Consider the following 10000-nt stretch of genomic DNA (forward strand, 5'->3'; position numbering starts at 1 on the left):
TCTCTCTCTCTCTCTCTCTCTCTCTCTCTCTCTCTCTCTCTCTCTCTCTCTCTCTCTCTCTCTCTCTCTCTCTCTCTCTCTCTCCCTCCCTCCCTCTCTCTATCTCTATCTCCCCCTGCCCCCTCTTCCTCCTCTTCCCCCTCCCCTTCTCTTCCTGCCCCTCTCCCTTCCTCCCCCCCTTTCTCCATCTCTCCGTCTCTCTCCCTCTTCCTCTCGTAAAAAGACAAAATCTCTCTCGAAGGGAAGAAAAAAGAGACAAAACAACAAAGAAACTCCGTGACGTTTGCAATTTTGTTTGTTTTTGTTTGTTTTGTCGTTTGTGTTTTTCGTTCTTCTTTGTGTGTCGATTTTTGCTGTTACGAAAGATTTTGTTATTTCGTCGTTACGTGCGAGAACTTTCCGTTTTGTGACGATATTTCTCTCTCTTTTTTTTTCTCTCTCTCTCTCTCTCTCTCTCTCTCTCTCTCTCTCTCTCTCTCTCTCTCTCTCTCTCTCTCTCTCTCTCTCTCTCTCTCTCTCTCTCTCTCTCTCTCTCTCTCTCTCTTTCTCTCGCTCTCTCGCTCCCCCTCGCTCTCTCGCTCTCTCTCTCTCTCTCTCTCCTTCTCTCCCTCTCTCCCTCTCTCTGATATGTTTATGGTAAGGATAACCATGAGGATGATAATAATAGTAATGATAATAATGATAATGATAATTATAACAATAATAATAAGGATCATGATATTAATGCTGATAGTATTATTAATGGTGTTGTTATTGTTATTTTTTGTTATAAAGATAATAATGATTATGATAATATCAATAATAGTAATGATAGTAACCATGATAGGCATTGCTGATAATGATAGTAATAATAATAATAATAGTTAGGGTAATGATGATTATGATGATGATAATTAGGATAATGATGATAATAGAAATAGTGATATGAAAAACACGTTAATAAGATAAGATATGAATAAAAATAAGATCATATTCCAAAAGAGTAAGAATTATAAAAATAATAATAATGAGGTCGATAATAATAAGGGTAATGATAATTGACAATAAAGTAACAAATAGTAGTGTAGTAGTAGAAGTAGTATGATGATGGTATTAATACGGATAGAACATGATAATGACGATGATGATTTTAAATCGATGATGATTATAAATTATAAATAAATCGATCGTCTACAAGTCAGTTTTCTAGATGTTTTTTTACTGCTATTTATAGACTTTGGAATAGATTGCCTTCAGAGATTGTAACTTCTCCGACTCTTGGTAAGTTTAAAAGATCAGATAACATGTTTTTATTTACGTAAATATCTGACTTTCTATTCTTTCATTCTTTCATTAATAATAATAATGATGATGATGATAATATTAATGATAATAATAATGAAAATAACAATAAAGATGATGATGATAATAATAATAATAATAATGATAATAGAAATGATAATAATGATAATAATAATAATGATAATGATAATAATAAAAATCTAGGTCGGTTAGAATACAGCTACGAAAACAACTAGAAATATATCGTAATACTTATAAATATCTTATAATTTCCATAGCAATAATAGTGATAACTAGATAAACGGATCTTCAGAATTACCTCATGCTCTTAATTTCCTCGGCGATAAAACGAGCGAGAAAATTTGTCTTACACAATCCACCATAAAGTTAATTGCAAAAAAAAAAGAAAAGAAAAAAGGCGCGAGAGTTGAACGTGTCCGATTGTCTGCGCTGAATCATGGATGTGTTCGTGTTTCTTTTTTCTTTTCTTTTATCATGGATTTCTCACGTGGATTTGTTCTGTGGTGCGATTATGTTTTTTTTTTATTTATTTTTTATATCGTTACTAAAAGGTTTTGTTTAATGGCAACGATACTTATACTGGTATAAAAAAATGGCGATTGCGTGCATTTTGATATATTTTGACAATGGATGTTTCAGATCGCTGGTTTAGACAGACAGACATTAATAGAAATCATGTGAAAATGTGGAAGGCAGCTATAAGGGAAACAGTTGTGTTTTTATTGAATAAAGACGCACCATTTTTTTCTCGGAAAAGCGCATTACATATTTTATATATGTTCAGGAAGAGCATTTTTACCCATTTGTATTGCTTTCTAAAGTAATTTGTCACGATAAATGGATAACTGAAACAATATTTAACCAAAATGACCGAAGTGAGAGAGAGAGAGAGAGAGAGAGAGAGAGAGAGAGAGAGAGAGAGAGAGAAAGAGAGAGAGAGAGAGAGAGAGAGAGAGAGAGAGAAAGATGACAAAACACAGAAATAAAAAAGAAAGAGAAAAACCGCACGAAAAACAAACAACAAAAACGGAAAAAAAACCGGACAGATAGACCCATCCCGAGAACATAGGCCTACAACACCCAAAACGCGCACCCATCAAATGACTCGATTCCCAACATCCCTTCAACGCTACCCTTCACCGAGGCTTGTCACCGGGCGTCCACCTACTCATCGGGGGAAACGGATGTGGCAAGGCTAAACAGGTGCTCTTAATGCATCAGCAGTTTGTGGTTTGGCGCCGAAATCTTTCCCGTCTGTTTGGGCAACTTTCTTTGGTGTCTCGGTCGGACGGTTTCTGTCTTGTTATCATTGTTGTTATTATCTTTGTTGTTGTTGTTGGTTTTTTGTAGTTTTTGTTGTTATTATTATTTGTTATTTTCTGTTTGGTTTTCTTAGAATCTATAATTCGTTTTCTCTCTCGTTCCAGATCTATATCTATCTATCATTCGAAACACACACGCATATACGGTATATATGTATATATATATATATATATATATATATATATATATATATATATATATATATATATCGTGTTTTTTTGCCTTTTAGGTCTTTTGTTTTTTGTTGAAGTGAAAATGGAGATATGAATAGAAAACGAAAATCCAGTTTATTAATATAACAATACGTTTAAACGTTTTAATCTTTTAATTCTGCTGTTTGCCTATGTATGAGAAAAATAGAATATTTTAAAGAAAACGGGATGATTCAAAGAAAACGGACTGATTCAAAGAAAACGGAACGGCTCACAGAAAACGGACGATAGCATTTCCTCCCTCACAAATGGCGCGAAAGAATGCGAGGGAGAGTTCGTGTAAAGTGTACTGTCGGTTGTTTTCGGAAGGAAAGTTGTCAACCTGTCATTGAGGTATGAAGAGATTTATTTCCCGGATCAGCTGTTCGCTTCCGGAACGTGGGAAGGTTGTGAATGAACAAGTGGAAGTATGGGGGGGGGGGGGGACTTGTAATAGTGGTATAGGTTATCGTAAAACTTATTGAAACTTGTAACAGTAGTATAGGTTATAGATATTATTTGTGCTACTGTCATGGTTATTAAATAAATTTAATTATTGCTTCTCTTGCTTTTGTTGTTAATCGTAAACAATCTTTGCTGTTTGTATTATTGTCTGCGTTGGCATCTGTGTTGTTCTTTTAATATTCATTATTTATGACATTACTGACATTATCTTCATTGTGGCTATAACAATAAAGATGATAATGGTGATGATAATGATAATTATGGAAATCATAATGATGGTTATAATGATAAAGATGATAATGATAATGGTGATGATGATAATAATGATGATAATAGTAATAACGATAATGATGATGATAATGATAATTATGATAATAGTAATAATAACTATGATAATGATAATAATTACATTAGCATTAATAATGATGATTATGATAATGATGATGATGATGATGATAGTAAAATAATAATCATTATGTTGATAATGATCATGATGATGATGCCACTGATTATAACAACAATGGTAATGATCATACAGATGATAATAGGAATGACATTTTGCACCAACATCACTATTGTTATACTGATAACTATTATCATTAATGCTTCATCTTGTTGAAGATCGAAAATATAATTAAAATGACAATAAGTATGATAATAATCATGGAGGTAATGGTAATAGTAATAATTGTAATGATGATAGTAATAATGAAAATGTATAATAATGATAAGGATGATGATGATGATAACAATGTTAATGATGATAATTATAATGATAACAATAACAATGATAAAAAGAAGTCTGATTATATTAGTGATAATAATGACAATAATAATAACAACAGAAGTAAGGATAATGTTGATAATTATTGTAATGAGAATAATCAGTATTAATATTCAGTAACAATACGAACAACAACAATATGTCATTCTCTCTCTCTCTCTCCCTCCCTCCCTCTCTCTCCCTCCCTCCCTCCCTCCCTCACTCCCTCCCCTCCCCTCCCTCCCCCCTCCCTCCCTCCCTCCCCCTCCCTCCCTCCCTCCTCGCTCCCCTCCCCCCTCCCTCCCCTCCCTCCCCCCACTCCCCTCCCCCTCCTTCCCTCCTCTCCCTCCCTCCTCCCTCCTCCCTCCCTCCCCTCCCCCTCCCTCCCCTCCCTCCCTCCTCCTCAGCTCCCTCTCCCTCCCTCCCTCCCTCTCCCCTCCCTCCCTCGCTCCCTCCCCCCCCCCTCCCTCCCTCCCCCCTCCTCCTCCCTCCTTCCCTCCCTCCCTCCCCTCCCCTCCTTCCCTCCCTCCCCCCCTCCCTCCCTCCCTCCCTCCCTCCCTCTCTGAACGCCCACTCCAGAGCGAGAAACAGCTGTAGCGCAGCAGCAGTGGCTACAAACCCGAGTCATGCAGCAGCTGCAGGAAAATCTTATATTGGAGACGAAGAAATAGGGACACTTTCTTTGGGGTTTTGAATGGCGCTGCATGACTGCCTGACCGAACTGGCTCGTGTGTTGGTTTGGCGGGGAAGAAAAGTGCTTGGGCATTTGCTGTACATGAGAGGATTGCGGTCAGCGGCCTGGTAGATGCACACGCACACGCAGGCGTTCGCGCACACACGTACACGCGCGCATACATGTATTGTTTATACAAAAGCATGCACACACTCACGAGTATACGCTGATTTATACGTACTTGCATCCGCACATGTACACACAGAGGCAAATACTATAGATATAGAGTCGTAAATAAATGTGCACACACACACACATATGTGCATGTGTGTGTGTGTAGATAGATAGAGAGACTGTGTATATAGAATTATATATACACACAGATAGATATATAGATAATATGCCGCATTATACGTTCACAGAATATGATTTTGGTAATCCTACTTTAGCCTATTTTATAATAAGAAACTCTTTTTCTTTTCAGTTGATCATCAGTTAGCAACACTGCATCGACAGGTAGGCAAATCTCTATTTTCAGTCCTGAATAGTGCAAAATATCTTCCTTATTATATTTCGATTATACACACACATTAACTGATATACAGAAGCAGTGTGTGGAAGAGAGGAAGAGAGGGGGAAAGGGAGAGGGAGAGAGGAAAAGGGAGAGGGAGAGAGGTAGAGGGAGAGGGAGAGAGGGAGAGGGAGAGGGAGAAAGAGAGAGGAAGGGAGAGGGAGAGGGAGAGGGAGAAAGGGAGGGAGAAAGGGAAAGGAAAAGGGAGAAAGGGGGGGAGAAAGGGAAAGGAAAAGGGAGAGGGAGATGAAAAGGGAGAGGGAGAGGAAAAAGGAGGAGAGAGGAAAAAGGAGAGGGAGAGGGAAAGGGAGAGGGAGAGAGAGAGGAGAAGGAGGAGAGGGAGAGGAGAAGGAGGAGAGAGAGAGAGAGAGAGAGAGAAAGAGGGAGAGAGGAGAGAGAGAGAGAGAAGAGAGAAGAGAGAGAGAGAGAGAGACAAAAGAGAGAGAGAGACAGAGAGACAGAGAGAGAGAGACAGACAGACAGACAGAGACAGAGAGAGAGAGTGAAAGAAAGAAAGAAAGAAAGAAAGAGATCGAGAGAAACAGCCAGACACATACAAAGACAGAGAGAGAGAGAAAGATAGAGAGATAAACACTGGAACAACCAAAGACACCCATCAACGCAAAACGAGAAGAACGCACAGCCAACAAAAAACACGAAACAGAAAAAAAGGAAAATCCAACAGCATCACCAGATCTCTCTCTCTCTCTCTCTCTCTCTCTCCCGATCGCCCGCCGTGACCCTGAACGCGGAAACGAGACACGATACACCACATACCAGAGGAAAGGAGGGGGAGGAGGAGGGGAGCTAGAGGGGGAGGTGGGGGAGGAGGAGGAGGGATGTGGGGGGACGGAGGTGGGGAGGGGGTGGAGGTGGTGGTGGATGGGGAGGAGGAGGGGAGGGAGGTGGAGGAGTGGGAAGAGGGAGGAGGGAGGAGGAGGGGAGGAGGGTGGCTGGAGGGTGGGGGAGGGGGAAGGAGGGGAGGCCGGAGCTGGGAGGGGGAGGAGGAGGGGGGACGGAGGTTAGCGAAGGGGGAGGGGGAGAGGAGGGGGGGGCTGGAGGGGAAGGGGAGGGGGAGAGAAGGGGGCCTAGGAGGTGGGGGAGGGGGTGTGCACAGAGGCGTAGGAGGTGGGGGAGGGGAGGGGAGGGAGGAGGAGGGGGCCTGGAGGTGGGGGAGGGAGGAGGAGGGAGGCCTGGAGGTGAGGTGAGAGGGAGGGGGAGGAGGAACGAAATGGGGAAGAAGGAGAGGAGGAGTGGGGAGGGAGAGAGGCGTAGGAGGTAGGTAGAGGGGAAGGAAGGGGAGGGGGAAAGGGGATAGAAGCCCTAGGGAGGTGGGAGAAAGGGAAATGGAGAGGGGTGGCGTAGAAGGTAGGGAAGGGGGAGGAGGGTTGAGGAGAGAGGCGTAGAAGGTGGGGGAAGGGAGAAGGAGGGGAAGAGAGAGAGGCATGAAGGGGATGTGGGGAGGGAACGAGGACGCAGAGAATGGGGGAAAGAGAGAAAGGGAAAAAGGATATCGGAGATGCAGAAGTAGGAGATGGGGAAGGAAAGAGGAACTAAGAGAGGAGGAAATGAAGAAAGAAGGAAGTGGAGGATAGAAAGATACAAGGAAGAAGGAAGTAGAGGATAGAAAGAAACAACAAAGAAGGAAGTGGAGGATAGAAAGATACAAGAAAGAAGGAAGTGGAGAGGAGAGTAGAGGATAGAAAGATACAAGGAAGAAGGAAGTAGAGGATAGAAAGATACAAGAAAGAAGGAAGTAGAGGATAGAAAGATACAAGGAAGAAGGAAGTGGAGAGGAGAGTACGTAGGGAAGGGAGGTCGAGGGTACAAGACCGGTGCTTCGATCGCCAAGAAGATAAGGAGAGAGACAAGTTCTTGCAAGGAACCGGGTTACCAGACCAGGGGAGAGGGAGAGAGGAAAATAAGATATAGGAGAGAGAAGATACGGGGACTGTGTGCAATGGTGTGTGTGTGTCTGTGTGTGTGTGCGTGTGTGTGTGTGTGTGTGTGTGAGTGTTTTCTTTAACATGCTCTGAGTTTGTGTTTGTGTTTATGTGGTGTTATTTATTTGTTTTTCTAATTAGGTTCCGTTGAAAACATATCTGTAAATCTTTCTGTCACATTATGTACACGAACATACATACAGACACACGCGTGCACACACACACGCACACACACACACACACACACACACACACACACACACACACACACACACACACACACACACACACACACACACATACACACGCGCGCGCGCGCATCCATGCACACATACACACAAACACCGTAACGCAAGCAGATGCACACGCACAAACGGCAGACACGCTCGCGCATATTCAAACACCACTGCGCATAAGCACGTCTGGTGGGCGCCTCCGAGCATGTGCACGCCCTCAGCAGCGGAACCGAGGCAGCTGAGATCACTCCTGCGGGCGCGTTGAAGTCACCGTCTCGTCTCTCCCCCTCCCCCTCCCTCTCCCTCCTCGCCCTTCCTCTCCCTCTCCCCCTCCCTCCTCCCCCTTCCCCCTCCCCCTCCCTCTTCCCCTTCCCCTTCCCCCTCCCTCTTCCCCTCCCTCTTCCTCCTCCCTCCTCTCCCCCTTTCTCTCTCCGCTCCGTGATTCTCCGTCGACCTCACGAGTACTGGGTCTTCGGGTTCGGTCGAGCGAGTGATCGTGCGTGCGTGCGTGCGTGCGTGCGAGGAAGCACACGTACCCCCTCCCCCTACCCCCCACCCACCCCCGAGCATGCGTGCATTCGTAAAGCAAAGTGGTCGGTGGTACACGATTGCTTGGCTGAGATCTGGAACACTGTGTCATTCCTTTTATAGTGGAAGTCATTAGATTATTATGCTGGCAATTAACGTCCGAGTGATATGATATATTTCCTCATTAGATATCAAATTAATCTGGTTTATTGCAATCTCGTTTCCAGTTCTCTCTTGATTCTGGGAAATTTCGCTCCCCAAAAATGTGCTGAAAAGATATTCTTCTCTCACCTGTTTTACTCACGTTCGCCAATTTTCGTTTAATACAACTTAATTCGCATTTGAAAGAGATGAAATTTTCCTTTTCACTGAAATAACACAACGCATATCACCGCCACTCAAAATTATATATGTAAATCAATCAGAATGATACACAAACGCACATAAATAGATGAAACAGGTGAATAAATGCAATAAGTCAATACATACGGCCGGTTTGTTAAAATTGTGCCAGGCCCGACTCAATGAATATTCATTATACGGACATACAAGTACACAGACATAAATTCATATGTTAGTCTAGACATAAATTCATATCTGTTAGTCTAGACATAAATTCATATCTGTTATAGACATTCATATCTGCCGGACAGAAAGATAGGTAAATGTATATCTATCAGACATACATGGTTAAATTGGAGAGGGATGAATAGGAGACAAAATTGAGGCTGGAGATGGAGGGAGGAGATAAAAGGGAGGAGACTAAGAGGGAAAAGGAGGAAAGAAAAGAGTGCGAATGGGAGGAAGACGAGATGAGATAAGCGCGAGAAGGAGCAAGAGAAAAAAAAAAGACAAACACAGATATGCAATCATTTCTCTGTATATGCATATGTCAATATTCATTGGGTCGGGTCTCGTAAAATTTTAACCAACTGTCCGATAGTCTCAAATAAGGGATGCAATAGATATTTTACGATTCGTCGATAGATGCCAAACCGCTCCCGTTCGCCCCTGATGGATGACGTCACCATGATGGATGACGTCACCACCTAAAACGACGACAAAACCTCCCGCAACAATCATCCTGTCAGTAGTCCTCATCACTCGAGACGGCCGCCATCTCACTCCGGCCACCCGCCTAATTAAGCCATTTACGACGGGGTACCATAGAGGTTAATTTCCTCTGCCGGGGATATAATGGTCCCTTTCGACATACCCCGTTACGCCGGTGTCATTTTTAGGCCTTTCCGACGCATATAATCGGAGCCTCGCGGGGTTGTTCTCTCGGCTTCCTCGGGCGCGCTCGACGGCCGATTGTGGACCGTCGAGGGGGTTCTGTCTGTTTGGCTACCTCCCTTGTTCATCTACCTATCTAGCCATCTGTCTGTCTCCTTTCTATATGTGTCTAGCTGCCGTTCAGTCTACCTATCTAGCCATCTGTCTATCTGCTTTGTATATATGTCTAGCTACCGTTCTATTTACCTATCTAGCCATCTGTCTGTCTCCTTTCTATATGTGTCTAGCTGCCGTTCAGTATACCTATCTAGTCATTTGTCTATCTCCTTTCTATATATGTCTAGCTACCGTTCAATCTACCTATCTAGCCATTTGTCTGTCTCCTTTCTATATGTGTCTAGATGCCGTTCAATCTACCTATGTAGTCATTTGTCTATCTTCTGTCTATATATGTCTACCTCCCTTGTTCATCTACCTATCTAGCCATCTGTCTGTCTCCTTTCTATATGTGTCTAGCTGCCGTTCTATCTACCTATCTAGTCATTTGGCTATCTTCTTTCTGTCTATTTGGCTACCTCCCTTGTTCATCTACCTATCTTGCCATCTGTCTGTCTCCTTTCTATATGTGTCTAGGTGCCGTTCAATCTACCTATCTTGCCATCTGTCTGTCTCCTCTCTATATATGTCTAGTTGCCGTTCAATTTACCTATCTAGCCATGTGTCTATCTCCTTTCTATATATGTCTACCTCTCTTGTTCATCTACCTATC

The 10000-nt window shown here is 42.8% G+C and overlaps 1 protein-coding gene across 1 annotated transcript in view; it reads left to right on the plus strand.

The window, feature by feature from the left end:
* Positions 1-10000, plus strand: part of LOC113816992 (ATP-binding cassette sub-family G member 8) — a 178522-nt gene that overhangs the window by 37960 nt on the left and 130562 nt on the right. Inside the window, exon 2 of the mRNA XM_070142053.1 lies at positions 5202-5233. The gene's annotated coding sequence lies outside the window, so the exon portion shown is untranslated. The remainder of the gene's footprint in view (positions 1-5201; positions 5234-10000) is intronic.

This window comes from Penaeus vannamei, chromosome 28 (assembly GCF_042767895.1).
Source record: "Penaeus vannamei isolate JL-2024 chromosome 28, ASM4276789v1, whole genome shotgun sequence".
Taxonomy (NCBI): domain Eukaryota; kingdom Metazoa; phylum Arthropoda; class Malacostraca; order Decapoda; family Penaeidae; genus Penaeus; species Penaeus vannamei.